The sequence below is a fragment of the Heterodontus francisci genome, chromosome 9, assembly GCF_036365525.1.
Source record: "Heterodontus francisci isolate sHetFra1 chromosome 9, sHetFra1.hap1, whole genome shotgun sequence".
In the NCBI taxonomy this organism is placed as follows: Eukaryota; Metazoa; Chordata; class Chondrichthyes; order Heterodontiformes; family Heterodontidae; genus Heterodontus; species Heterodontus francisci.
Window position 1 is genome coordinate 6043225 of NC_090379.1, and position 26448 is coordinate 6069672.

The 26448-nt window shown below is 41.9% G+C and overlaps 1 protein-coding gene across 4 annotated transcripts in view; it reads right to left on the reverse strand.

Annotated features, from left to right (window-relative positions):
* esr2a (estrogen receptor 2a) overlaps positions 1 to 26448 on the reverse strand; it is a 569342-nt gene that overhangs the window by 418955 nt on the left and 123939 nt on the right. Inside the window, exon 1 of one of the 4 annotated variants that reach the window (XM_068038486.1) lies at positions 16867 to 16931. The exons of 2 other annotated variants lie outside the window; for them this stretch is intronic. The gene's annotated coding sequence lies outside the window, so the exon portion shown is untranslated. Of the gene's footprint in view, positions 1 to 16632; positions 16727 to 16866; positions 16932 to 26448 lie in introns of those variants that run through there. One more of the 4 variants, XM_068038487.1, reaches the window with a different exon arrangement.

Here is a 26448-nt window from a genome sequence, read left to right on the forward strand (position 1 = left end):
ACAGTGTTATACTAACAGTGGGATTTGTAAGAGAGAGAGTGTTATAACCGACAGTGTTCGACTCAGAGTTGAATGTGCAACAGAGTGTTATAACTGACAGATTTATACTGAAAGTGGGATGTGTAACAGAGTGTTATAACTGACAGTGTTACTCTGAGAGTTGAATCTGCATCAGAGAGAGTGTTATCACTGACAGTGTTAGACTGAGAGTTGAATCTGCAACAGAGAGAGTGTTATAATTGACAGTGTTAGACTGAGAGTTGAATGTGTAACAGAGAGAGTGTTAGATTTGACAGTGTTAGTCCGAGAGTTCAATCTGCAACAGAGAGACTGTGATAACTGACAGTGTTAGACTGAGAGTTGAATGTGTAACAGAGAGAGTGTTATAACTGACAGTGTTAGACTGAGAGCTGATTGTGTAACAGAGAGAGTGTTATAACTGACAGTGTTAGACTGAGAGCTGAATGTGTAACAGAGAGAGTGTTGTAACTGACAGTGTTCGACTCAGAGTTGAATGTGTAACAGAGAGAGTGTGATAACTGACAGTGTTAGTCTGAGATTTGAATGTGTAACAGAGAGAGTGTTATAACTGACAGTGTAACACTGAGAGTTGAATGTGTAACAGAGAGAGTGTTATAACTGACAGTGTTAGACTGAGAGTTGAATGTGTAACAGAGAGAGTGTTATAACTGACAGTGTTAGTCTGAGAGTTGAATGTGCAACAGAGAGAGTGTTATAACTGACAGTGTTCGACTCAGAGTTGAATGTGCAACAGAGTGTTATAACTGACAGTTTTATACTGAAAGTGGGATGTGTAACAGAGAGAGTGTTATAACTGACAGTGTTAGTCTGAGAGTTGAATCTGCATCAGAGAGAGTGTGATAACTGACAGTGTCAGACTGAGAGTTGAATCTGCAACAGAGAGAGTGTTGTAACTGACCGTGTTAGACTGAGAGTTGAATGTGTAACAGAGAGAGTGTTATAATTGACAGTGTTAGTCTGAAAGTTGAATCTGCAACAGAGTGTTATAATTGACAGTGTTAGACTGAGAGTTGAATGTGTAACAGAGAGAGTGTTAGATTTGACAGTGTTAGTCTGAGAGTTCAATATGCAACAGAGTGTTATAATTGACAGTGTTAGACTGAGAGTTGAATGTGTAACAGAGAGAGTGTTATAATTGACAGTGTTAGTCTGAGAGTTGAATCTGCAACAGAGAGAGTGTTATAACTGACAGTGTTGGACTGAGAGTTGAATGTGTAATAGAGTGTTAGAACCGACAATGTTCGACTGAGAGTTGAATGTGTAACAGAGAGAGTGTTGTAACTGACAGTGTTAGTCTGAGAGTTGAATCTTTAACAGAGAGAGTGTTAGAACTGACAGTGTTAGACTGAGAGCTGATTGTGTAACAGAGAATGTTATAACTGACAGTGATAGACTGAGAGTTGAATGTGTAACAGAGAGAGTGTTATAATTGACAGTGTTAGTCTGAGAGTTGAATCTGTAACAGAGAGAGTGTTATAACTGACAGTGTTGGACTGAGAGTTGAATGTGTAATAGAGTGTTCGAACCGACAATGTTAGACTGAGAGTTGAATGTGTAACAGAGAGAGTGTTGCAACTGACAGTGTTAGTCTGAGAGTTGAATCTTTAACAGAGAGAGCGTTATAACTGACAGTGTTAGACTGAGAGCTGATTGTGTAACAGAGAATGTTATAACTGACAGTGTTAGACTGAGAGTTGAATCTGCAACAGAGAGAGTGTTGTAACTGACAGTGTTCGACTCAGAGTTGAATGTGTAACAGAGAGTGTGTTATGACTGACAGTGTTAGTCTGAGAGTTGAATGTGCAACAGAGTGTTATAACTGACAGTTTTATACTGAAAGTGGGATGTGTAACAGAGAGAGTGTTATAACTGACAGTGTTAGTCTGAGAGTTGAATCTGCATCAGAGAGAGTGTTATAACTGACAGTGTTAGACTGAGAGTTGAATCTGCAACAGAGAGAGAGTTATAACTGACCGTGTTAGACTGAGAGTTGAATGTGTAACAGAGAGAGTGTTATAATTGACAGTGTTAGTCTGAAAGTTGAATCTGCAACAGAGTGTTATAATTGACAGTGTTAGACTGAGAGTTGAATGTGTAACAGAGAGAGTGTTAGATTTGACAGTGTTAGTCTGAGAGTTCAATCTGCAACAGAGTGTTATAACTGACAGTGTTAGAAGAGAGTTGAATGTGTAACAGAGAGTGTTATAACTGACAGTGTTAGACTGAGAGTTGAATCTGTAACAGAGAGAGTGTTATAACTGACAGTGTTAGACTGAGAGCTGATTGTGTAACAGAAAATGTTATAACTGACAGTGTTAGACTGAGAGTTGAATGTGTAAGAGAGAGAGTGTTGTAACTGACAGTGTTCGACTCAGAGTTGAATGTGTAACAGAGAGAGTGTTATAACTGACAGTGTTGGAGTGAGATTTGAATGTGCAACAGAGAGAGTGTTATAACTGACAGTGTTATACTAACAGTGGGATTTGTAAGAGAGAGAGTGTTATAACCGACAGTGTTCGACTCAGAGTTGAATGTGCAACAGAGTGTTATAACTGACAGATTTATACTGAAAGTGGGATGTGTAACAGAGTGTTATAACTGACAGTGTTACTCTGAGAGTTGAATCTGCATCAGAGAGAGTGTTATCACTGACAGTGTTAGACTGAGAGTTGAATCTGCAACAGAGAGAGTGTTATAATTGACAGTGTTAGACTGAGAGTTGAATGTGTAACAGAGAGAGTGTTAGATTTGACAGTGTTAGTCCGAGAGTTCAATCTGCAACAGAGAGACTGTGATAACTGACAGTGTTAGACTGAGAGTTGAATGTGTAACAGAGAGAGTGTTATAACTGACAGTGTTAGACTGAGAGCTGATTGTGTAACAGAGAGAGTGTTATAACTGACAGTGTTAGACTGAGAGCTGAATGTGTAACAGAGAGAGTGTTGTAACTGACAGTGTTCGACTCAGAGTTGAATGTGTAACAGAGAGAGTGTGATAACTGACAGTGTTAGTCTGAGATTTGAATGTGTAACAGAGAGAGTGTTATAACTGACAGTGTAACACTGAGAGTTGAATGTGTAACAGAGAGAGTGTTATAACTGACAGTGTTAGACTGAGAGTTGAATGTGTAACAGAGAGAGTGTTATAACTGACAGTGTTCGACTCAGAGTTGAATGTGCAACAGAGTGTTATAACTGACAGTTTTATACTGAAAGTGGGATGTGTAACAGAGAGAGTGTTATAACTGACAGTGTTAGTCTGAGAGTTGAATCTGCATCAGAGAGAGTGTGATAACTGACAGTGTTAGACTGAGAGTTGAATCTGCAACAGAGAGAGTGTTGTAACTGACCGTGTTAGACTGAGAGTTGAATGTGTAACAGAGAGAGTGTTATAATTGACAGTGTTAGTCTGAAAGTTGAATCTGCAACAGAGTGTTATAATTGACAGTGTTAGACTGAGAGTTGAATGTGTAACAGAGAGAGTGTTAGATTTGACAGTGTTAGTCTGAGAGTTCAATATGCAACAGAGTGTTATAATTGACAGTGTTAGACTGAGAGTTGAATGTGTAACAGAGAGAGTGTTATAATTGACAGTGTTAGTCTGAGAGTTGAATCTGTAACAGAGAGAGTGTTATAACTGACAGTGTTGGACTGAGAGTTGAATGTGTAATAGAGTGTTAGAACCGACAATGTTCGACTGAGAGTTGAATGTGTAACAGAGAGAGTGTTGTAACTGACAGTGTTAGTCTGAGAGTTGAATCTTTAACAGAGAGAGTGTTAGAACTGACAGTGTTAGACTGAGAGCTGATTGTGTAACAGAGAATGTTATAACTGACAGTGATAGACTGAGAGTTGAATGTGTAACAGAGAGAGTGTTATAATTGACAGTGTTAGTCTGAGAGTTGAATCTGTAACAGAGAGAGTGTTATAACTGACAGTGTTGGACTGAGAGTTGAATGTGTAATAGAGTGTTCGAACCGACAATGTTAGACTGAGAGTTGAATGTGTAACAGAGAGAGTGTTGCAACTGACAGTGTTAGTCTGAGAGTTGAATCTTTAACAGAGAGAGCGTTATAACTGACAGTGTTAGACTGAGAGCTGATTGTGTAACAGAGAATGTTATAACTGACAGTGTTAGACTGAGAGTTGAATGTGTAACAGAGAGAGTGTTGTAACTGACAGTGTTCGACTCAGAGTTGAATGTGTAACAGAGAGAGTGTTATAACTGACAGTGTTGGAGTGAGATTTGAATGTGCAACAGAGAGAGTGTTATAACTGACAGTGTTATACTAACAGTGGGATTTGTAAGAGAGAGAGTGTTATAACCGACAGTGTTCGACTCAGAGTTGAATGTGCAACAGAGTGTTATAACTGACAGATTTATACTGAAAGTGGGATGTGTAACAGAGTGTTATAACTGACAGTGTTACTCTGAGAGTTGAATCTGCATCAGAGAGAGTGTTATCACTGACAGTGTTAGACTGAGAGTTGAATCTGCAACAGAGAGAGTGTTATAATTGACAGTGTTAGACTGAGAGTTGAATGTGTAACAGAGAGAGTGTTAGATTTGACAGTGTTAGTCCGAGAGTTCAATCTGCAACAGAGAGACTGTGATAACTGACAGTGTTAGACTGAGAGTTGAATGTGTAACAGAGAGAGTGTTATAACTGACAGTGTTAGACTGAGAGCTGATTGTGTAACAGAGAGAGTGTTATAACTGACAGTGTTAGACTGAGAGCTGAATGTGTAACAGAGAGAGTGTTGTAACTGACAGTGTTCGACTCAGAGTTGAATGTGTAACAGAGAGAGTGTGATAACTGACAGTGTTAGTCTGAGATTTGAATGTGTAACAGAGAGAGTGTTATAACTGACAGTGTAACACTGAGAGTTGAATGTGTAACAGAGAGAGTGTTATAACTGACAGTGTTAGACTGAGAGTTGAATGTGTAACAGAGAGAGTGTTATAACTGACAGTGTTCGACTCAGAGTTGAATGTGCAACAGAGTGTTATAACTGACAGTTTTATACTGAAAGTGGGATGTGTAACAGAGAGAGTGTTATAACTGACAGTGTTAGTCTGAGAGTTGAATCTGCATCAGAGAGAGTGTGATAACTGACAGTGTTAGACTGAGAGTTGAATCTGCAACAGAGAGAGTGTTGTAACTGACCGTGTTAGACTGAGAGTTGAATGTGTAACAGAGAGAGTGTTATAATTGACAGTGTTAGTCTGAAAGTTGAATCTGCAACAGAGTGTTATAATTGACAGTGTTAGACTGAGAGTTGAATGTGTAACAGAGAGAGTGTTAGATTTGACAGTGTTAGTCTGAGAGTTCAATATGCAACAGAGTGTTATAATTGACAGTGTTAGACTGAGAGTTGAATGTGTAACAGAGAGAGTGTTATAATTGACAGTGTTAGTCTGAGAGTTGAATCTGTAACAGAGAGAGTGTTATAACTGACAGTGTTGGACTGAGAGTTGAATGTGTAATAGAGTGTTAGAACCGACAATGTTCGACTGAGAGTTGAATGTGTAACAGAGAGAGTGTTGTAACTGACAGTGTTAGTCTGAGAGTTGAATCTTTAACAGAGAGAGTGTTAGAACTGACAGTGTTAGACTGAGAGCTGATTGTGTAACAGAGAATGTTATAACTGACAGTGATAGACTGAGAGTTGAATGTGTAACAGAGAGAGTGTTATAATTGACAGTGTTAGTCTGAGAGTTGAATCTGTAACAGAGAGAGTGTTATAACTGACAGTGTTGGACTGAGAGTTGAATGTGTAATAGAGTGTTCGAACCGACAATGTTAGACTGAGAGTTGAATGTGTAACAGAGAGAGTGTTGCAACTGACAGTGTTAGTCTGAGAGTTGAATCTTTAACAGAGAGAGCGTTATAACTGACAGTGTTAGACTGAGAGCTGATTGTGTAACAGAGAATGTTATAACTGACAGTGTTAGACTGAGAGTTGAATGTGTAACAGAGAGAGTGTTGTAACTGACAGTGTTCGACTCAGAGTTGAATGTGTAACAGAGAGTGTGTTATGACTGACAGTGTTAGTCTGAGAGTTGAATGTGCAACAGAGTGTTATAACTGACAGTTTTATACTGAAAGTGGGATGTGTAACAGAGAGAGTGTTATAACTGACAGTGTTAGTCTGAGAGTTGAATCTGCATCAGAGAGAGTGTGATAACTGACAGTGTTAGACTGAGAGTTGAATCTGCAACAGAGAGAGTGTTGTAACTGACCGTGTTAGACTGAGAGTTGAATGTGTAACAGAGAGAGTGTTATAATTGACAGTGTTAGTCTGAAAGTTGAATCTGCAACAGAGTGTTATAATTGACAGTGTTAGACTGAGAGTTGAATGTGTAACAGAGAGAGTGTTAGATTTGACAGTGTTAGTCTGAGAGTTCAATATGCAACAGAGTGTTATAATTGACAGTGTTAGACTGAGAGTTGAATGTGTAACAGAGAGAGTGTTATAATTGACAGTGTTAGTCTGAGAGTTGAATCTGTAACAGAGAGAGTGTTATAACTGACAGTGTTGGACTGAGAGTTGAATGTGTAATAGAGTGTTAGAACCGACAATGTTCGACTGAGAGTTGAATGTGTAACAGAGAGAGTGTTGTAACTGACAGTGTTAGTCTGAGAGTTGAATCTTTAACAGAGAGAGTGTTAGAACTGACAGTGTTAGACTGAGAGCTGATTGTGTAACAGAGAATGTTATAACTGACAGTGATAGACTGAGAGTTGAATGTGTAACAGAGAGAGTGTTATAATTGACAGTGTTAGTCTGAGAGTTGAATCTGTAACAGAGAGAGTGTTATAACTGACAGTGTTGGACTGAGAGTTGAATGTGTAATAGAGTGTTCGAACCGACAATGTTAGACTGAGAGTTGAATGTGTAACAGAGAGAGTGTTGCAACTGACAGTGTTAGTCTGAGAGTTGAATCTTTAACAGAGAGAGCGTTATAACTGACAGTGTTAGACTGAGAGCTGATTGTGTAACAGAGAATGTTATAACTGACAGTGTTAGACTGAGAGTTGAATGTGTAACAGAGAGAGTGTTGTAACTGACAGTGTTCGACTCAGAGTTGAATGTGTAACAGAGAGTGTGTTATGACTGACAGTGTTAGTCTGAGAGTTGAATGTGCAACAGAGTGTTATAACTGACAGTTTTATACTGAAAGTGGGATGTGTAACAGAGAGAGTGTTATAACTGACAGTGTTAGTCTGAGAGTTGAATCTGCATCAGAGAGAGTGTGATAACTGACAGTGTTAGACTGAGAGTTGAATCTGCAACAGAGAGAGTGTTGTAACTGACCGTGTTAGACTGAGAGTTGAATGTGTAACAGAGAGAGTGTTATAATTGACAGTGTTAGTCTGAGAGTTGAATCTGCATCAGAGAGAGTGTTATAACTGACAGTGTTAGACTGAGAGTTGAATCTGCAACAGAGAGAGAGTTATAACTGACCGTGTTAGACTGAGAGTTGAATGTGTAACAGAGAGAGTGTTATAATTGACAGTGTTAGTCTGAATGTTGAATCTGCAACAGAGTGTTATAATTGACAGTGTTAGACTGAGAGTTGAATGTGTAACAGAGAGAGTGTTAGATTTGACAGTGTTAGTCTGAGAGTTCAATCTGCAACAGAGTGTTATAACTGACAGTGTTAGACTGAGAGTTGAATGTGTAACAGAGAGTGTTATAACTGACAGTGTTAGACTGAGAGTTGAATCTGTAACAGAGAGAGTGTTATAACTGACAGTGTTAGACTGAGAGCTGATTGTGTAACAGAAAATGTTATAACTGACAGTGTTAGACTGAGAGTTGAATGTGTAAGAGAGAGAGTGTTGTAACTGACAGTGTTCGACTCAGAGTTGAATGTGTAACAGAGAGAGTGTTATAACTGACAGTGTTGGAGTGAGATTTGAATGTGCAACAGAGAGAGTGTTATAACTGACAGTGTTATACTAACAGTGGGATTTGTAAGAGAGAGAGTGTTATAACCGACAGTGTTCGACTCAGAGTTGAATGTGCAACAGAGTGTTATAACTGACAGATTTATACTGAAAGTGGGATGTGTAACAGAGTGTTATAACTGACAGTGTTACTCTGAGAGTTGAATCTGCATCAGAGAGAGTGTTATCACTGACAGTGATAGACTGAGAGTTGAATCTGCAACAGAGAGAGTGTTATAATTGACAGTGTTAGACTGAGAGTTGAATGTGTAACAGAGAGAGTGTTAGATTTGACAGTGTTAGTCCGAGAGTTCAATCTGCAACAGAGAGACTGTGATAACTGACAGTGTTAGACTGAGAGTTGAATGTGTAACAGAGAGAGTGTTATAACTGACAGTGTTAGACTGAGAGCTGATTGTGTAACAGAGAGAGTGTTATAACTGACAGTGTTAGACTGAGAGCTGAATGTGTAACAGAGAGAGTGTTGTAACTGACAGTGTTCGACTCAGAGTTGAATGTGTAACAGAGAGAGTGTGATAACTGACAGTGTTAGTCTGAGATTTGAATGTGTAACAGAGAGAGTGTTATAACTGACAGTGTTACACTGAGAGTTGAATGTGTAACAGAGAGAGTGTTATAACTGACAGTGTTAGACTGAGAGTTGAATGTGTAACAGAGAGAGTGTTATAACTGACAGTGTTAGTCTGAGAGTTGAATGTGCAACAGAGAGAGTGTTATAACTGACAGTGTTACTCTGAGAGTTGAATCTGCATCAGAGAGAGTGTTATCACTGACAGTGTTAGACTGAGAGTTGAATCTGCAACAGAGAGAGTGTTATAATTGACAGTGTTAGACTGAGAGTTGAATGTGTAACAGAGAGAGTGTTAGATTTGACAGTGTTAGTCCGAGAGTTCAATCTGCAACAGAGAGACTGTGATAACTGACAGTGTTAGACTGAGAGTTGAATGTGTAACAGAGAGAGTGTTATAACTGACAGTGTTAGACTGAGAGCTGATTGTGTAACAGAGAGAGTGTTATAACTGACAGTGTTAGACTGAGAGCTGAATGTGTAACAGAGAGAGTGTTGTAACTAACAGTGTTCGACTCAGAGTTGAATGTGTAACAGAGAGAGTGTGATAACTGACAGTGCTAGTCTGAGATTTGAATGTGTAACAGAGAGAGTGTTTTTACTGACAGTGTAACACTGAGAGTTGAATGTGTAACAGAGAGAGTGTTATAACTGACAGTGTTAGACTGAGAGTTGAATGTGTAACAGAGAGAGTGTTATAACTGACAGTGTTAGTCTGAGAGTTGAATGTGCAACAGAGAGAGTGTTATAACTGACAGTGTTCGACTCAGAGTTGAATGTGCAACAGAGTGTTATAACTGACAGTTTTATACTGAAAGTGGGATGTGTAACAGAGAGAGTGTTATAACTGACAGTGTTAGTCTGAGAGTTGAATCTGCATCAGAGAGAGTGTGATAACTGACAGTGTTAGACTGAGAGTTGAATCTGCAACAGAGAGAGTGTTGTAACTGACCGTGTTAGACTGAGAGTTGAATGTGTAACAGAGAGAGTGTTATAATTGACAGTGTTAGTCTGAAAGTTGAATCTGCAACAGAGTGTTATAATTGACAGTGTTAGACTGAGAGTTGAATGTGTAACAGAGAGAGTGTTAGATTTGACAGTGTTAGTCTGAGAGTTCAATATGCAACAGAGTGTTATAATTGACAGTGTTAGACTGAGAGTTGAATGTGTAACAGAGAGAGTGTTATAATTGACAGTGTTAGTCTGAGAGTTGAATCTGTAACAGAGAGAGTGTTATAACTGACAGTGTTGGACTGAGAGTTGAATGTGTAATACAGTGTTAGAACCGACAATGTTCGACTGAGAGTTGAATGTGTAACAGAGAGAGTGTTGTAACTGACAGTGTTAGTCTGAGAGTTGAATCTTTAACAGAGAGAGTGTTAGAACTGACAGTGTTAGACTGAGAGCTGATTGTGTAACAGAGAATGTTATAACTGACAGTGATAGACTGAGAGTTGAATGTGTAACAGAGAGAGTGTTATAATTGACAGTGTTAGTCTGAGAGTTGAATCTGTAACAGAGAGAGTGTTATAACTGACAGTGTTGGACTGAGAGTTGAATGTGTAATAGAGTGTTCGAACCGACAATGTTAGACTGAGAGTTGAATGTGTAACAGAGAGAGTGTTGCAACTGACAGTGTTAGTCTGAGAGTTGAATCTTTAACAGAGAGAGCGTTATAACTGACAGTGTTAGACTGAGAGCTGATTGTGTAACAGAGAATGTTATAACTGACAGTGTTAGACTGAGAGTTGAATGTGTAACAGAGAGAGTGTTGTAACTGACAGTGTTCGACTCAGAGTTGAATGTGTAACAGAGAGTGTGTTATGACTGACAGTGTTAGTCTGAGAGTTGAATGTGCAACAGAGTGTTATAACTGACAGTTTTATACTGAAAGTGGGATGTGTAACAGAGAGAGTGTTATAACTGACAGTGTTAGTCTGAGAGTTGAATCTGCATCAGAGAGAGTGTTATAACTGACAGTGTTAGACTGAGAGTTGAATCTGCAACAGAGAGAGAGTTATAACTGACCGTGTTAGACTGAGAGTTGAATGTGTAACAGAGAGAGTGTTATAATTGACAGTGTTAGTCTGAAAGTTGAATCTGCAACAGAGTGTTATAATTGACAGTGTTAGACTGAGAGTTGAATGTGTAACAGAGAGAGTGTTAGATTTGACAGTGTTAGTCTGAGAGTTCAATCTGCAACAGAGTGTTATAACTGACAGTGTTAGACTGAGAGTTGAATGTGTAACAGAGAGTGTTATAACTGACAGTGTTAGACTGAGAGTTGAATCTGTAACAGAGAGAGTGTTATAACTGACAGTGTTAGACTGAGAGCTGATTGTGTAACAGAAAATGTTATAACTGACAGTGTTAGACTGAGAGTTGAATGTGTAAGAGAGAGAGTGTTGTAACTGACAGTGTTCGACTCAGAGTTGAATGTGTAACAGAGAGAGTGTTATAACTGACAGTGTTGGAGTGAGATTTGAATGTGCAACAGAGAGAGTGTTATAACTGACAGTGTTATACTAACAGTGGGATTTGAAAGAGAGAGAGTGTTATAACTGACAGTGTTCGACTCAGAGTTGAATGTGCAACAGAGTGTTATAACTGACAGTTTTATACTGAAAGTGGGATGTGTAACAGAGAGAGTGTTATAACTGACAGTGTTAGTCTGAGAGTTTAATCTGCATCAGAGAGAGTGTTATAACTGACAGTGTTAGACTGAGAGTTGAATCTGCAACAGAGAGAGAGTTATAACTGACAGTGTTAGACTGAGAGTTGAATGTGTAACAGAGAGAGTGTTATAACTGACAGTGTTAGACTGAGAGTTGAATGTGTAACAGAGTGTTATAATTGACAGTGTTAGTCTGAGAGTTGAATCTGCAACAGAGTGAGTGTTAAAACTGACAGTGTTAGACTGAGAGTTGAATGTGTAACAGAGAGAGTGTTATAATTGACAGTGTTAGTCTGAGAGATGAATCTGCAACAGAGAGAGTGTTATAACTGACAGTGTTAGACTGAGAGTTGAATGTGTAACAGAGAGAGTGTTATAATTGACAGTGTTAGTCTGAGAGATGAATCTGCAACAGAGAGAGTGTTATAACTGACAGTGTTAGACTGAGAGTTGAATGTGTAACAGAGAGAGTGTTATAATTGACAGTGTTAGTCTGAGAGATGAATCTGCAACAGAGAGATGGTTATAACTGACAGTGTTAGACTGAGAGTTGAATGTGAAACAGAGAGAGTGTTAGATTTGACAGTGTTAGTCCGAGAGTTCAATCTGCAACAGAGTGAGTGTTATAACTGACAGTGTTCGACTGAGAGTTGAATGTGTAACAGAGAGAGTGTTATAATTGACAGTGTTAGTCTGAGAGATGAATCTGCAACAGAGAGAGTGTTATAACTGACAGTGTTAGACTGAGAGTTGAATGTGTAACAGAGAGAGTGTTATAATTGACAGTGTTAGTCTGAGAGATGAATCTGCAACAGAGAGATGGTTATAACTGACAGTGTTAGACTGAGATTTGAATGTGGAACAGAGAGAGTGTTATAATTGACAGTTTTAGTCTGAGAGTTGAATCTGTAACAGAGAGAGTGTTATAACTGACAGTGTTAGACTGAGAGATGAATCTGCAACAGAGAGAGTGTTATAATTGACAGTGTTAGACTGAGATTTCAATGTCGAACAGTGAGAGTGTTAGATTTCACAGTGGTAGTCCGAGAGTTCAATCTGCAACAGAGAGAGTGTTATAACTGACAGTGTTAGACTGAGAGTTGAATGTGGAACAGAGAGAGTGTGATAATTGACAGTGTTAGTCTGAGAGATGAATCTGCAACAGAGCGAGTGTTATAACTGACAGTGTTAGACTGAGAGTGGAATGTGTAACAGAGAGAGTGTTATAATTGACAGTGTTAGTCTGAGAGTTGAATCTGCAACAGAGAGAGTGTGATAACTGTCAGTGTTAGTCTGAGAGTTGAATCTGCAACAGGGAGAGTGTTATAACTGACAGTGTTGGACTGAGAGTTGAATCTGCAACAGAGAGAGTGTTACAACTGACAGTGTTAGACTGAGAGTTGAATGTGTAACAGAGAGAGAGTGTTATCATTGACAGTGTTCGTCTGAGAGTAGAATCTGCAACAGAGAGAGTGTTATAACTGACAGTGTTAGACTGAGAGTGGAATGTGTAACAGAGTGTTATAATTGACAGTGTTAGACTGAGAGTTGAATGTGTAACAGAGTGTTATAATTGACAGTGTTCGTCTGAGAGTTGAATCTGCAACAGAGAGAGTGTTATAATTGACAGTGTTAGACTGAGATTTCAATGTCGAACAGTGAGAGTGTTAGATTTCACAGTGGTAGTCCGAGAGTTCAATCTGCAACAGAGAGAGTGTTATAACTGACAGTGTTAGACTGAGAGTTGAATGTGGAACAGAGAGAGTGTTATAATTGACAGTGTTCGTCTGAGAGTTGAATCTGTAACAGAGAGAGAGTGTTATCATTGACAGTGTTAGTCTGAGAGTTGAATCTGCAACAGAGAGAGTGTGATAACTGACAGTGTTGGACTGAGAGTTGAATCTGCAACAGAGAGAGTGTTCTAACTGACAGTGTTAGACTGAGAATTGAATGTGCAACAGAAAGAGTGTTATAATTGACAGTGTTAGACTGAGAGTTGAATGTGTAACAGAGTGTTAGATTTGACAGTGTTAGTCCGAGAGTTCAATCTGCAACAGAGTGAATGTTATAACTGACAGTGTTAGACTGAGAGTTGAATGTGTAACAGAGAGAGTGTTATAATTGACAGTGTTAGTCTGAGAGATGAATCTGCAACAGAGAGAGTGTTATAACTGACAGTGTTGGACTGAGAGTTGAATGTGTAACAGAGAGAGTGTTATAATTGACAGTGTTAGTCTGAGAGATGAATCTGCAACAGAGAGAGTGTTATAACTGACTGTGTTCGACTGAGAGTTGATGTGTAACAGAGAGAGTGTTATAATTGACAGTGTTAGTCTGAGAGATGAATCTGCAACAGAGAGAGTGTTATAACTGACACTGTTAGACTGAGATTTGAATGTGGAACAGAGAGAGTGTTATAATTGACAGTGTTAGTCTGAGAGTTGAATCTGTAACAGAGAGAGTGTTATAACTGACAGTGTTGGACTGAGAGATGAATCTGCAACAGAGTGTTATAATTGGCAGTGCTAGACTGAGATTTCAATGTCGAACAGAGAGAGTGTTAGATTTCACAGTGGTAGTCCGAGAGTTCAATCTGCAACAGAGAGAGTGTTATAACTGACAGTGTTAGACTGAGAGTTGAATGTGGAACAGAGAGTGTGTTATAATTGACAGTGTTAGTCTGAGAGTTGAATCTATAACAGAGAGAGCGTTTTTACTGACAGTGTTAGTCTGAGAGTTGAATCTGTAACAGAGAGAGTGTTATAACTGACAGTGTTAGACTGAGAGCTGATTGTGTAACAGAGAGAGTGTTATAACTGACAGTGTTAGACTGAGAGTTAAATGTGTAACAGAGAGAGTGTTGTAACTGACAGTGTTCGACTCAGTTGAATGTGTAACAGAGAGAGTGTTATAACTGACAGTGTTAGTCTGAGATTTGAATGTGTAACAGAGAGAGTGTTATAACTGACAGTGTTAGACTGAGAGTTGAATGTGTAACAGAGAGAGTGTTATAACTGACAGTGTTATACTAACAGTGGGATTTGTAAGAGAGAGAGTGTTATAACTGACAGTGTTAGTCTGAGAGTTGAATCTGCATCAGAGAGAGTGTTATTACTGACAGTGTTAGACTGAGAGTTGAATCTGCAACAGAGAGAGTGTTATAACTGACCGTGTTAGACTGAGAGTTGAATGTGTAACAGAGAGAGTGTTATAACTGACAGAGTTAGACTGAGAGTTGAATCTGCAACAGAGAGAGTGTTATAATTGACAGTGTTAGTCTGAAAGTTGAATCTGCAACAGAGTGTTATAATTGACAGTGTTAGACTGAGAGTTGAATGTGTAACAGAGAGAGTGTTAGATTTGACAGTGTTAGTCTGAGAGCTCAATCTGCAACAGAGTGTTATAATTGACAGTGTTAGACTGAGAGTTGAATGTGTAACAGAGAGAGTGTTATAATTGACAGTGTTAGTCTGAGAGTTGAATCTGTAACAGAGAGAGTGTTATAACTGACAGTGTTGGACTGAGAGTTGAATGTGTAATAGAGAGAGTGTTAAAACTGACAGTGTTCGTCTGAGAGTTGAATCTGTAACAGAGAGAATGTTAGAACTGACAGTGTTGGACTAAGAGTTGAATGTGTAACAGAGAGAGTGTTATCATTGACAGTGTTAGTCTGAGAGTTGAATCTGCAACAGAGTGTTATAACTGACAGTGCTAGTCTGAGAGTTGAATGTGTAACAGAGAGAGTGTTATAACTGACAGTGTTGGACTAAGAGATGAATGTGTAACAGAGAGATTGTTATAATTGACAGTGTTAGTCTGAGAGTTGAATGTGTAACAGAGAGAGTGTTATAACTGACAGTGTTAGTCTGAGAGTTGAATGTGTAACAGAGAGAGTGTTATAACTGACAGTGTTAGACTGAGAGTTGAATTTGTAACAGAGAGAGTGTTATAATTGACAGTGTTAGACTGAGAGTTGAATGTGTCACAGAGAGAGTGTTATAATTGACAGGGTTAGTCTGAGAGTTGAATGTGTAACAGAGAGAGTGTTATAATTGACAGTGTTAGACTGAGAGTTGAATGTGTAACAGAGAGAGTGTTATAATTGACAGTGTTAGTCTGAGATTTGAATGTGTAACAGAGAGAATGTTATAACTGACAGTGTTAGACTGAGAGTTGAATGTGTAACAGAGAGAGTGTTGTAACTGACAGTGTTCGACTCCGAGTTGAATGTGTAACAGAGAGAATGTTATAACTGACAGTGTTAGACTGAGAGTTGAATGTGTAACAGAGAGAGTGTTGTAACTGACAGTGTTCGACTCCGAGTTGAATGTGTAACAGAGAGAGTGTTATAATTGACAGTGAAATGCGAGTCGAAGAGACTTTGTAGTTGGCAATGAAAAAGACAGAAGCGCAAGGGGAGAGCCAACTATGTAACAGCCCCGACAAACAAATTTCTCTGCAGCACCTGTGGAAGAGCCTGTCACTCTAGAATTGGCCTTTATAGCCACTCCAGGCGCTGTTTCACAAACCACTGACCACCTCCAGGCGCTTATCCATTGTCTCTCAAGATAAGGAGGCCAAAAAAGATGTGTAACAGAGAGTTTGTTGTACCTGACAGTGTTACACTGAGACTGAGGTGTGTAACAGAGAGAGTGTTATAACTGACAGTATTATAACTGACAGTCGGGTGGTTAACAGTGAGAGTGTTATAACTGACAGTGTTATACTGAGAGTGGGGTGTGTAACAGAGAGAGTGTTATAACTGACAGTGTTATACTGAGAGTGGGGTGTGTAACAGAGTTTTATCACTGAGTGTTACACTGAGAATGGTGTGTTTAACAGAGAGTGTTATAACTGACAGTGTTCTGACAGTGGTGTGTTTAACAGAGAGTGTTTTAACTGACAGTGTTATAACTGAGAGTGGGTGTGTAACAGAGAGTGTTATAACTGACAGTGTTATAACTGAGAGTGGGTGTGTAACAGAGAGTGTTATAACTGACAGTGTTAGACTGAGAGTGGGGTGTGTAACAGAGAGTGTTATAACTGACAGTGTTATAACTGAGAGTGGGTGTGTAACAGAGAGTGTTATAACTGACAGTGTTATAACTGAGAGTGGGGTGTGTAACAGAGAGTGTTATAACTGACAGTGTTATAACTGAGAGTGGGTGTGTAACAGAGAGTGTTATAACTGACAGTGTTCGACTGAGAGTGGGTGTGTAACAGAGAGTGTTGTATCTGACAGTGTTATAACTGAGAGTGGGGTGTGTACCAGAGAGAGGGAGAGAAATAATTTCATGCTCAGGCGATCGCATTATTTTGGCATGCAAAATATTCTGAAAACTCCTCCATTAAAACCACAGCTTTCACACAGACCTTGCAGGATTTCTCTGGTCCCTGGGATAGCAAAGCCTCCATTTCTGCCCTCCAGGACACAGCGACAGCAGGTAGTCAGGGAGATGGCAGTACAGAGCATTCAAGTCAGTCAGGACTCAGCTCCTGCTGTCTGTGCGAAATAAACAGACACCTTTCACTCTTTGCCAGAGTTCTGGGACACCCCCACACGCCCCCACCCCACTTTGACTGCAGCCTGCATTCAGTCCCACTTACCTGTTCAGCAAATGCAACTGTAGCGATCAAGAGGATTCCCCCAGGCAGTGGAGGGCACAGACTGACTGGCGGAGAGCAAAGCTGCCAAATGATTGGAGTTCAAAGGTGGCAAGGAAGCCACACACACAGTCAAACACATCCAGTTATCAGTTTGAACCGAATGACACAGTTGCTTTCATCCTGTGCTGGGTAATGATTCACATCCTGACTCTAAGACGAGCAGTTAGCCTGGACTCTATCCAGGGTCCAGTCAGGTCTCCTCATTGTTTAGCCCTGATTTCAAAGCCATGAATTGACAATCTCAGTACTTCTCCAATTGTCACCCGTGGCTCAGTAGGTAGCACTCTTGTCAGTGAGTCACAAAGTCATGGGTAACATCCCACTCGGAGACTTGAGCACATAATGTAGGCTGACACTCCCAGTGCAGTACCGAGGGAAGTGCTGCTCTGACAAAGGTGACAGCTTGCAGATCAGACATTAAACGAAGGCTCCATCTGCCCTCTGAGGAGGATATTAAAGATCCCATGGCACTATTTCGAAGAGGAGCAGAGAACTTCTGCTGGTGTCCTGGCCAATATTTATCCTTCAGTTAACGTCACTAAAAACAGATTATCTGGCCATTATCACTTTGCTGTTTTTGGGAGCTTGCTGTGCGCAAATTGGCTGCTGCATTTCCAACATGAAAACGATGATTATAATTCACAAGTACTTAGAAACATAGAAAAATAGGAGCAGGAGTAGGCCATTCGGCCCTTCGAGCCTGCTCCGCCATTCAATACGATCATGGCTGATCATCCAAACTCAGTACCCTGTTCCCGCTTTCTTCCCATATCCCTTGATCCCTTTAGCCATAAGAACTATATCTAACTCTTTCTTGAATATATTTAATGAGTTAGCCTCAACTGCTTTCCGTGGTAGAGAATTCCACAGGTTCACCACACTCTGGGTGAAGAAATCTCTCCTCATCTCAGTCCTAAATGGCTTACCCCTTATCCTTAGACTGTGACCCCTGGTCCAGGACTGCCCCACCATCGGGAACATCCTTCCTGCATCTAGTCTGTTAGAATTTTGTAGGTTTCTATGAGATCCCCTCTCATTCTTCTAAACTCTAATGAATACAAGCCTAATCGACCCAATCTCTCTTCATACGTCAGTCCTGCCATCCCAGGAATCAGTCTGGTGAACCTTCGCTGCACTCCCTCTATAGCAAGGACATCCTTCCTCAGATAAGGAGACCAAAACTGCACACAATACTCCGGATGTGGTCTCACCAAGGTCTTGTATAATTGCAGCAAGACATCCTCGCCCCTATACTCGAATCCTCTCGCTATGAAGGCCAACAAACCATTTGCCTTCTTAACTGCCTGCTGCACCTGCATGCTTACTTTCAGCGACTGGTGCACAAGGACACCCAGGTCTCGCTGCACCTCCCCCTTTCCCAATCTATCGCCGTTCAGATAATAATCTGCCTTTCTGTTTTTGCCACCAAAGTGGATAATTGCACAGTATACTGCATCTGTCATGTATTTGCCCACTCACTCAACCTGTCTAAATCACACTGGAGCTTCTCTGCATCTTCCTCACAGCTCACACTCCCACCCAGCTTTGTGTCTTCTGCAAACTTAGATGTATTACATTTAATTCCCTCATCTATATCATTAATATATATTGTTATATATATATTAATCTATATTGATTGGAAAGCACATCAGGGAGAAGGTGGGTCAGTGTGTTTGAGGGATATGAAAGAAACATACAAACAGGTGGAGACTATTCAGCCCCTCAAGCCTCTTCTGCCAGTCAATGAGATCCTGGCTGATCTGTGTCCTAACTCTATAAACCTGTTGTTATTCCCATATCCCTTAATACCTTTGGTGAACAAAATCGATCAACATCAGATTTTAAATTAACAATTGATCAAGCACCAATTGCAGTTTGTGGAAGAGAGTTCCAAACTTCTAAAACACCCTGTGCGTAGAAGTGTTTCCTAACTTCACTCCTGAAAGGTCTGGCCCTTAATTTTAAGACTACACTCCCCAGTCCTGGACTCCCCAACCAGCAGAAATGGTTTCTTTCTACCTACCCTTATCTGATCCTCTTAATATCTTACAAACTTTGATCCAATCATCCCTTAACCTTCTACATTCCAGGGATTACAACTCTAGTTTGCTTAATCTCTCCTTGTAATTGAACCCTTGGAGTCCAGGTATCATTCTGGTAAATCTACACTGCACTCCCTCCAAGGCAAATATATCCCTCCTGTTGTTTATTTTATTTTAGTTTGTTTCATTATTCTTTTTTTTTACCATGTGCCTACTCACGGTTTTTTTTCATGTTTGTGCTTGGGGCCAGGGCTGTTCATTTTTTCTGTCCATTAACACCCTCTCTGCACTAACGCTTTGTCTTTCAGCACACCATTAACATACCGATTGCCTTTGTTCCGTGACCTTCTGGTCAGTTATTCTCTGTGACCCAGTCCTATCAACACCTTGCCTTTTGTTATCTTTTGCCCCACCCCTGCTTTATTTGCTTAAAACCTTTTACATTTCTAACCTCTGCCAGTTCTGAAGGGTCACTGACCTGAAACATTAACTCTGTTTCTCTCTCCACAGATACTGCCAGACCTGCTGAGTATTTCCAGAATTTCTTGTTTTTATTTCAGCTTCCCAGCATCTGCAGTATTTTGCTTTTATCCTGTGGTGCCCAGAACTGCTCCCAGTAACTCCAGGGCTTTGTACAGCTGAAGTATGACTTCTACCCCCTTGTATTCTAGTCCTCTAGATATAAAGGCCAGTGTTCCAGCAGCCTTTTTGATTATTTTCTGTAGCTGCCTGTGACATTTTAATAATCTTTCCCCATATCTCTGCGATTTTTTTCTCCTTCAAGTATTTATCCAATTCACTTTTGAAGACTTCTGTTGAATCTACCTCCATTGCGCTCTCAGGCAGTGCATTCCAGATCCTAACCACTCACTGTGTAGAAACATTTTTCCTCATTTCACCTCTGGTTCTTTTGCCAGTCACCTTAAATCAATGATCACTGGTTACCAACCCTTCAGGCATCAGAAATGGTTTTCCATTATTTATTCTATCTAAACTCTTCATAATTTTGAATACCTATCAATTTATTTAGAGATACAGCACTGAAACAGGCCCTTCGGCCCACCGAGTATGTGCTGACCAACAACCACCCATTTATACTAATCCTACATTCATCTCATATTCCCTACCACATCCCCACAATTCCCCTACCACCTACCTACACTAGGGGCAATTTACAATGGCCAAATCACCTATCAACCTGCAAGTCTTTTGGCTGTGGGAGGAAACCGGAGCACCCGGTGAAAACCCACGCAGACACAGGGAGAACTTGCAAACTCCGCACAGGCAGTACCCAGAACTGAACCTGGGTCACTGGAGCTGTGAGGCTGCGGTGCTAACCACTGCGCCACTGTGCCGCCCACCTCTGTAAAATCTCCTCTTATTCTTCTCTTCTCCAAGAACAGCCCCAGCTTCTCCAATCTATCCACCTAACTGAAGTCTCTCATCCCTGGAACCATTCTCGTGAATCTCCTCTGCACCCTCTCTAATGCTTCACATCCTTCCTAAAGTGTGGTGCCCAGAATTGGACACAATACTCTAGTTGAGGCCAAACCAGGGTTTTATAAAGGTTCATCATAACTGCCTTGTTTTTGTACTCAATACCTCAATTTATAAAACGCAGGATCTTGTATCTTTTATCAACAGCATGATCTAATTGAATGGTGGAGCAGTTTTGAGGGACTGAATGACCTCCTCCTGGTCCTGTCACACCCAGATGAGCAAAAAGCATTAATGGCAGTCGCCAGTAGCTGAGCGGAAGTGTCCCATTCCATTGTATGACAGAGAACGACATGATCATTACAGCTTTGCATTTCATGGAGAGTGCAATATTCTCCTGGGGTCTGCATTCTCACCATGATGATGATGGGAGTGTTCCCTAGTCTGCTCCCTCCCTGCAGGGCATGCAGTCCTTCCCGGGAGCAGGGCAGAACATTAACAATAAACTCCAGTGAATTTAGGAATCTGTGTGTGTGCTCAATAAATGTCCCCAATATCAGTGATTGAATTGTTCATTACCAGACTGGAAAAGGACTGAAGTCCCACAATCAGGAGATGACTAAACCCAAGACAAAGTCTCTCAGAGCACTATATCACTCGTTCTTTTTCATGGGCCAAAATCAGTCTGTATAATGTTATGAATGAGCACATTCTTACATTTTTATGAAGTTATTTATCTGTTAATCAAACAATAAAGCGGTAATTACTTGAAACTTATTGACTTGCGTAAACAGATGAGGAACTTTAAACAATATCGTAATGTTATCATTATTGATACTGCAAAAAACCGATTTCAACCACAGTCTGACTGTCTGGGTCTCTCCCTGACTCTATCAGACATTCGGCTGGCTCTCCCTCTCTCTTCATCTCAATGCCTTTCTCCCTCTATGTATCCCTTTCCCTCAGTCTTCACAAGGCATGATTCACAGTCCCAATCTATCAGCTCCAACATTCGAGATTTCTGCCGTCTCTCTCTCTGTCAGTCTGCTGTCTGTTGTCTCTCTCTCTCTGTCTGCCGCCTCCCGTCCATCTCTATCTCTGTCTGTCTGCTGCCTCTCGCGCTCTCTGTCTGTCAGTCTGCTGTCTCTCTCTCTCTGTCAGTCTGTGTGTCTCTCTCTCGGTCTGTCTGCTGTCTCTCTCTCTCTGTCAGTCTGCTGTCTCTCTCTCTCTCTCTCTGTCTGTGTGTCTCTCTCTGTTTGTCAGTCTGCTGTCTCTCTGTCTGTCTGTCTGTATTCTCTCTTTCTGTCTGTCTGCTGTCTGTGTCTGTCTGCTTTCTCTCTTTCTGTCTGTCTGCCCTCTCTCTCACTCTGTCTGTCCGCTCTCTCTCTGTTTGTCTCTATCTGTCTGCTGTCTCTCTGTCTCTCTGCTATCTCTGTCTTTCTGTCTGTTGTCTCTCTCTCTGTCTGTCTGCTGTCTCTCTCTGTCTGCTGTCTCTCTGTCTGCTGTGTCTGTATTCTCTCTTTCTGTCTGTCTGCTGTCTGTGTCTGTCTGCTTTCTCTCTTTCTGTCTGTCTGCCCTCTCTCTCACTCTGTCTGTCCGCTCTCTCTCTGTTTGTCTCTATCTGTCTGCTGTCTCTCTGTCTCTCTGTTATCTCTGTCTTTCTGTCTGTTGTCTCTCTCTCTGTCTGTCTGCTGTCTCTCTCTGTCTGCTGTCTCTCTGTCTGCTGTGTCTGTCTGTCTGTATTCTCTCTCTCTGTCTGCTGTCTCTCTGTGTCTGTCTGTCTCTCTGTCTGTCTGACTGCTGTCTCTCTCTCTGTCTGTCTGCTGTCTCTCTCTGTCTGCCTGTCAGTCTGTACCACCAATATCCAAAATTACCACTGTCACTCTATCGGTGTCTGTCTATCTGTCTGTCTCTCTCTCTTTCGGATGCCGCAGTTGTCAGAGGTGCTACATAAATGCAAGTCTTTTCTTTCGCTCTCTTGGTTTCTTCCTCTTTCTGTCTGTATTCCTCTCTCTGTATTTCTCTTTCTCTCTATTTCTTTCTGCATGCCTGTACTCTCCAGCATTGTTGCTATCCCCTACACTGAGCAAAGGCTGTTCCAGCTGCTCTATTTTTCAATCATCTAAACTTGCACAGCTCTCAGAGACTGTGTACAATCTGTGAACTGGACATCGCACTTTCCCTCTACGAGGGAACTGCTGACCGCTTTGTTTATACTGAAGCAATATGAAGAACAGAGCTCAAGGTGGATCCTTCAGCACTCCAAAACACAGCCAGTACAGGGGTCTCTCTCAGCTGGGCTGCCCGAGGGGGGAGGGATTCATCAAAAACACAGAGGCTACCTCGGAGGGAGGTGGTGAAAGTGGGAGCGGGAATTTTCCACTGGGTGGGCAGTGCTTGAACTGCAGGAATTGGCTGCAAACAGGGCTGGAGGCAAAGGCCGTGTTTGTTTTGTAGATCAAGGTGATAAGAAAGATAGAAAGAACTTACATTTCTATAGTGCCTTTCAGAACCTCAGGGCATTCCAAAGCCAATGAAATACTTCTGAAGTGTAGTCACTGTTGTCATATAGGAAATGCAGCAGCCGATTTGCGCACAGCAAGATCCCACAAACAGCAATGCGATAATGACCATAGCATCTTTTTGGTGATGGTGGTTGAGGGATAGATATTGTCCCCAGGACACTGGGAGAACTCCCCTACCCTTCTTCCAATAGTGACCACCGGATCTATAGCAGAGACAAAGAGGGATATCAGCGAGTGGAGGGCATCAAACTTGGGATTGGAAAAACTGTGGATAAAAGAGTTGAGGGAGGTGAGGAGTCCCAGAATTTTGAGGGCCCTGGAAAGCTTGGGTTAGATAATGAGACAATGTCCTGTCTGGATTTCTAAATGACTGGGGAAGGGGAGAGGAGGGGGAGGAAGGAGAGGAGGGAGTGGAGGGAGAGGAGGGAGTGGAGGGAAAGGAGGGAGTGGAGGAATAGGAGGGAGCGGAGAGAGTGGAGGGAGCAGAGGGAGAGGAGGGAGCAGAGGGAGAGGAGGGAGTGGAGGGAATGGAGGGAGAGGAGGGAGTGGAGGGAAAGGAGGGAGCGGAGGATGAGGAGGGAGTGGAGGGAGCAGAGGGAGAGGATGGGGAGGAGGGAGTGGGGGGAGTGGAGGGACAGGGGAGAGTGGAGGGAGAGGAGGGAGCAGAGAGAGAGGAGGGAGAAGAGGGAGAGGAGGGAGAGGGGGGAGTGGAGGGAGAGGAGGGAGGAGAGGGAGCAGAGGGAGAGGGGGGAGTAGAGGGAGAGGAGGGAGAGGGGGTAGTGGAGGGAGAGGGTGGGCATTAGGAACAGAGGTGGAAGAAATTAAGAGAAAAAGTGTAAAAAGATGAATCATGCTCTCGGGGTGGGGGGGGGGGGAGGGGCTCCCCATCACAGAGAGGTCAGAATAACTCATTCAAATACACAATCAGTGGGCAGCATTCTCACCTCTGAGTCAGAAGGTTGTGGGTTCAAGCCCCACAGACAGGCTGACACTCCAGTGCAGAATTGAGGGAGTGCTGCACTGCCAGAGGTACTGTCTTTCAGATGATATGTGAACCCCGTTTTCCCCACTCAGGTGGGTGTCAAAGACCCCACAGCCACTATTTCCAAGGTGAAGAGAGTTTTTCAGTGTCATTTATCCCTCAGATTCACCAGAAACATGTTAACAGGGTCATTTATCACATATGTGGGATCTTGCTGTGCAGGTACATTCCAACAGTGACGAGACTTCAAATGTAGCTACAATTCACTTTGGGATGTCCTGAAGTCATGAAAAATGCTGCAGAAATACAAATCTGTCTCTTGTTCCAGCTTCAGTGAAGACAGGGGGCCAGATATAAACCTCGGAGTGTTATTCCTGATCAATCCCTGTACTGGGACACACTTACACGCTCTCAAACATCCAATTCATTCTACACAATGCGATGCTGAAATGCATGCTAAAGCAACAGGTCAGGTGCTAAGGCCAACAGTACAGTGAGCTCACTATCCTTGTGTTTTTTTATTGGTTCCATGGGATGCGGGCGTCTCTGACTGGGCCAGTATTTATTGCCCAATCCGAATTGCCCTTGAGAAGGTGGTGGTGAGCTGCTTTCTTGAACCGCTGCAGTCCATGTGGTGTAGGTACACCCACAGTGCTGTTAGGAAGGGAGTTCCAGGATTTTTACCCAGCGACAGTGAAGGAACGGTGATATAGTTCCAAGTCAGGATGGTGTGTGACTTGGAGGGGAACCTTCAGGTGATGATGTTCCCATGCATTTGCTGCCCTTGTCCTTCTAGGTGGTAGAGGTGGGAGGTGGCACTTGTGTGGCGCGAATGTTACTTGTCACTTATCAGCCCAAGCCTGGATGTTGTCCAGGTCTTGGTGCATGTGGACCTCCTGCTCTGGACTGCCCTCTACTTTGAAAGCTTTCATCAAAACCCGGGAGAATCTCCATCAGGGAAATGAGATACAGCACCCTGAAGCTGCTCTCTCACCCCTCCTAGGACCAACACATGGCCAGTTACCCATTTGGGCAGGGGTATCATATCTCAAACACAAGGTAGTAACAAAAGCCTGTAAGGAACTAGATAATGAAGTCAGTGTGACTAAGGGGAAGAACAGGCAGGGAGCAGATGATGAATATAAAGGGACTGGTGGTCTGAGGTGCATTTGTTTTAATGCAATAGGTGTAGTAGGTAAGGCAGATGAACTTAGGGCTTGGATTAGTACCTGGGAGTATGATGTTATTGCTGTTACTGAGACTTGGTTGAGGGAAGGGCATGATTGGCAACTAAATATCCCAGGATATCGATGCTTCAGGCGGGATAGAGAGGGAGGTAAAAGGGGTGGAGGAGTTGCATTACTGGTCAAAGAGGATATCACAGCTGTGCTGAAGGAGGGCACTATGGAGGACTCGAGCAGTGAGGCAATATGGACAGAACTCAGAAATAGGAAGGGTGCGGTAACAATGTTGGGGCTGTACTACAGGCCTCCCAACAGCGAGCGTGAGATAGAGGTACAAATATGTAAACAGATTATGGAAAGATGTAGGAGCAACAGGGTTGTGGTGATAGGAGATTTTAATTTTCCCAACATTGACTGGGATTCACTTAGTGTTAGAGGTCCAGATGGAGCAGAATTTGTAAGGAGCATCCAGGAGGGTTTTCTAGAGCAGTATGTAAATAGTCCAACTCGGGAAGGGGCCATACTGGACCTGGTGTTGGGGAATGAGCCCGGCCAGGTTGTTGAAGTTTCAGTAGGCGACTACTTTGGGAATAGTGATCACAATTCCGTAAGCTTTAAAATACTCATGGACAAAGACGAGAGTGGTCCTAAAGGAAGAGTGCTAAATTGGGGGAAGGCCAACTATACCAAAATTCGGCAGGAGCTGGGAAATGTAGATTGGGAGCAGCTGTTTGAAGGTAAATCCACATGTGATATGTGGGAGGCTTTTAAAGAGAGGTTGATTAGCGTGCAGGAGAGACATGTTCCTGTGAAAATGAGGGATAGAAATGGCAAGATTAGGGAACCATGGATGACAGGTGAAATTGTGAGACTAGCTAAGAGGAAAAAGGAAGCATACATAAGGTGTAGGCGGCTGATGAAAGACGAAGCTTTGAAAGAATATCGGGAATGTAGGACCAATCTGAAACGAGGAATTAAGAGGGCTAAAAGGGGTCATGAAATATCTTTAGCAAACAGGGTTAAGGAAAATCCCAAAGCCTTTTATTCATATATAAGGAGAAAGAGGGTAACTAGAGAAAGGATTGGCCCACTAAAGGACAAAGGAGGAATGTTATGCTTGGACTCAGAGAATATGGGTGAGATTCTAAACGAGTACTTTGCATCGGTATTCACCGAGGAGAGGGACATGACGGATGTTGAGGTTAGGAACAGATGTTTGATTACTCTAGGTCAAGTCGGCATAAGGAGGGAGGAAGTATTGGGTATTCTAAAGGGCATTAAGGTGGACAAGTCCCCAGGTCCGGATGGGAACTATCCCAGGTTACTGAGGGAAGCGAGAGAGGAAATAGCTG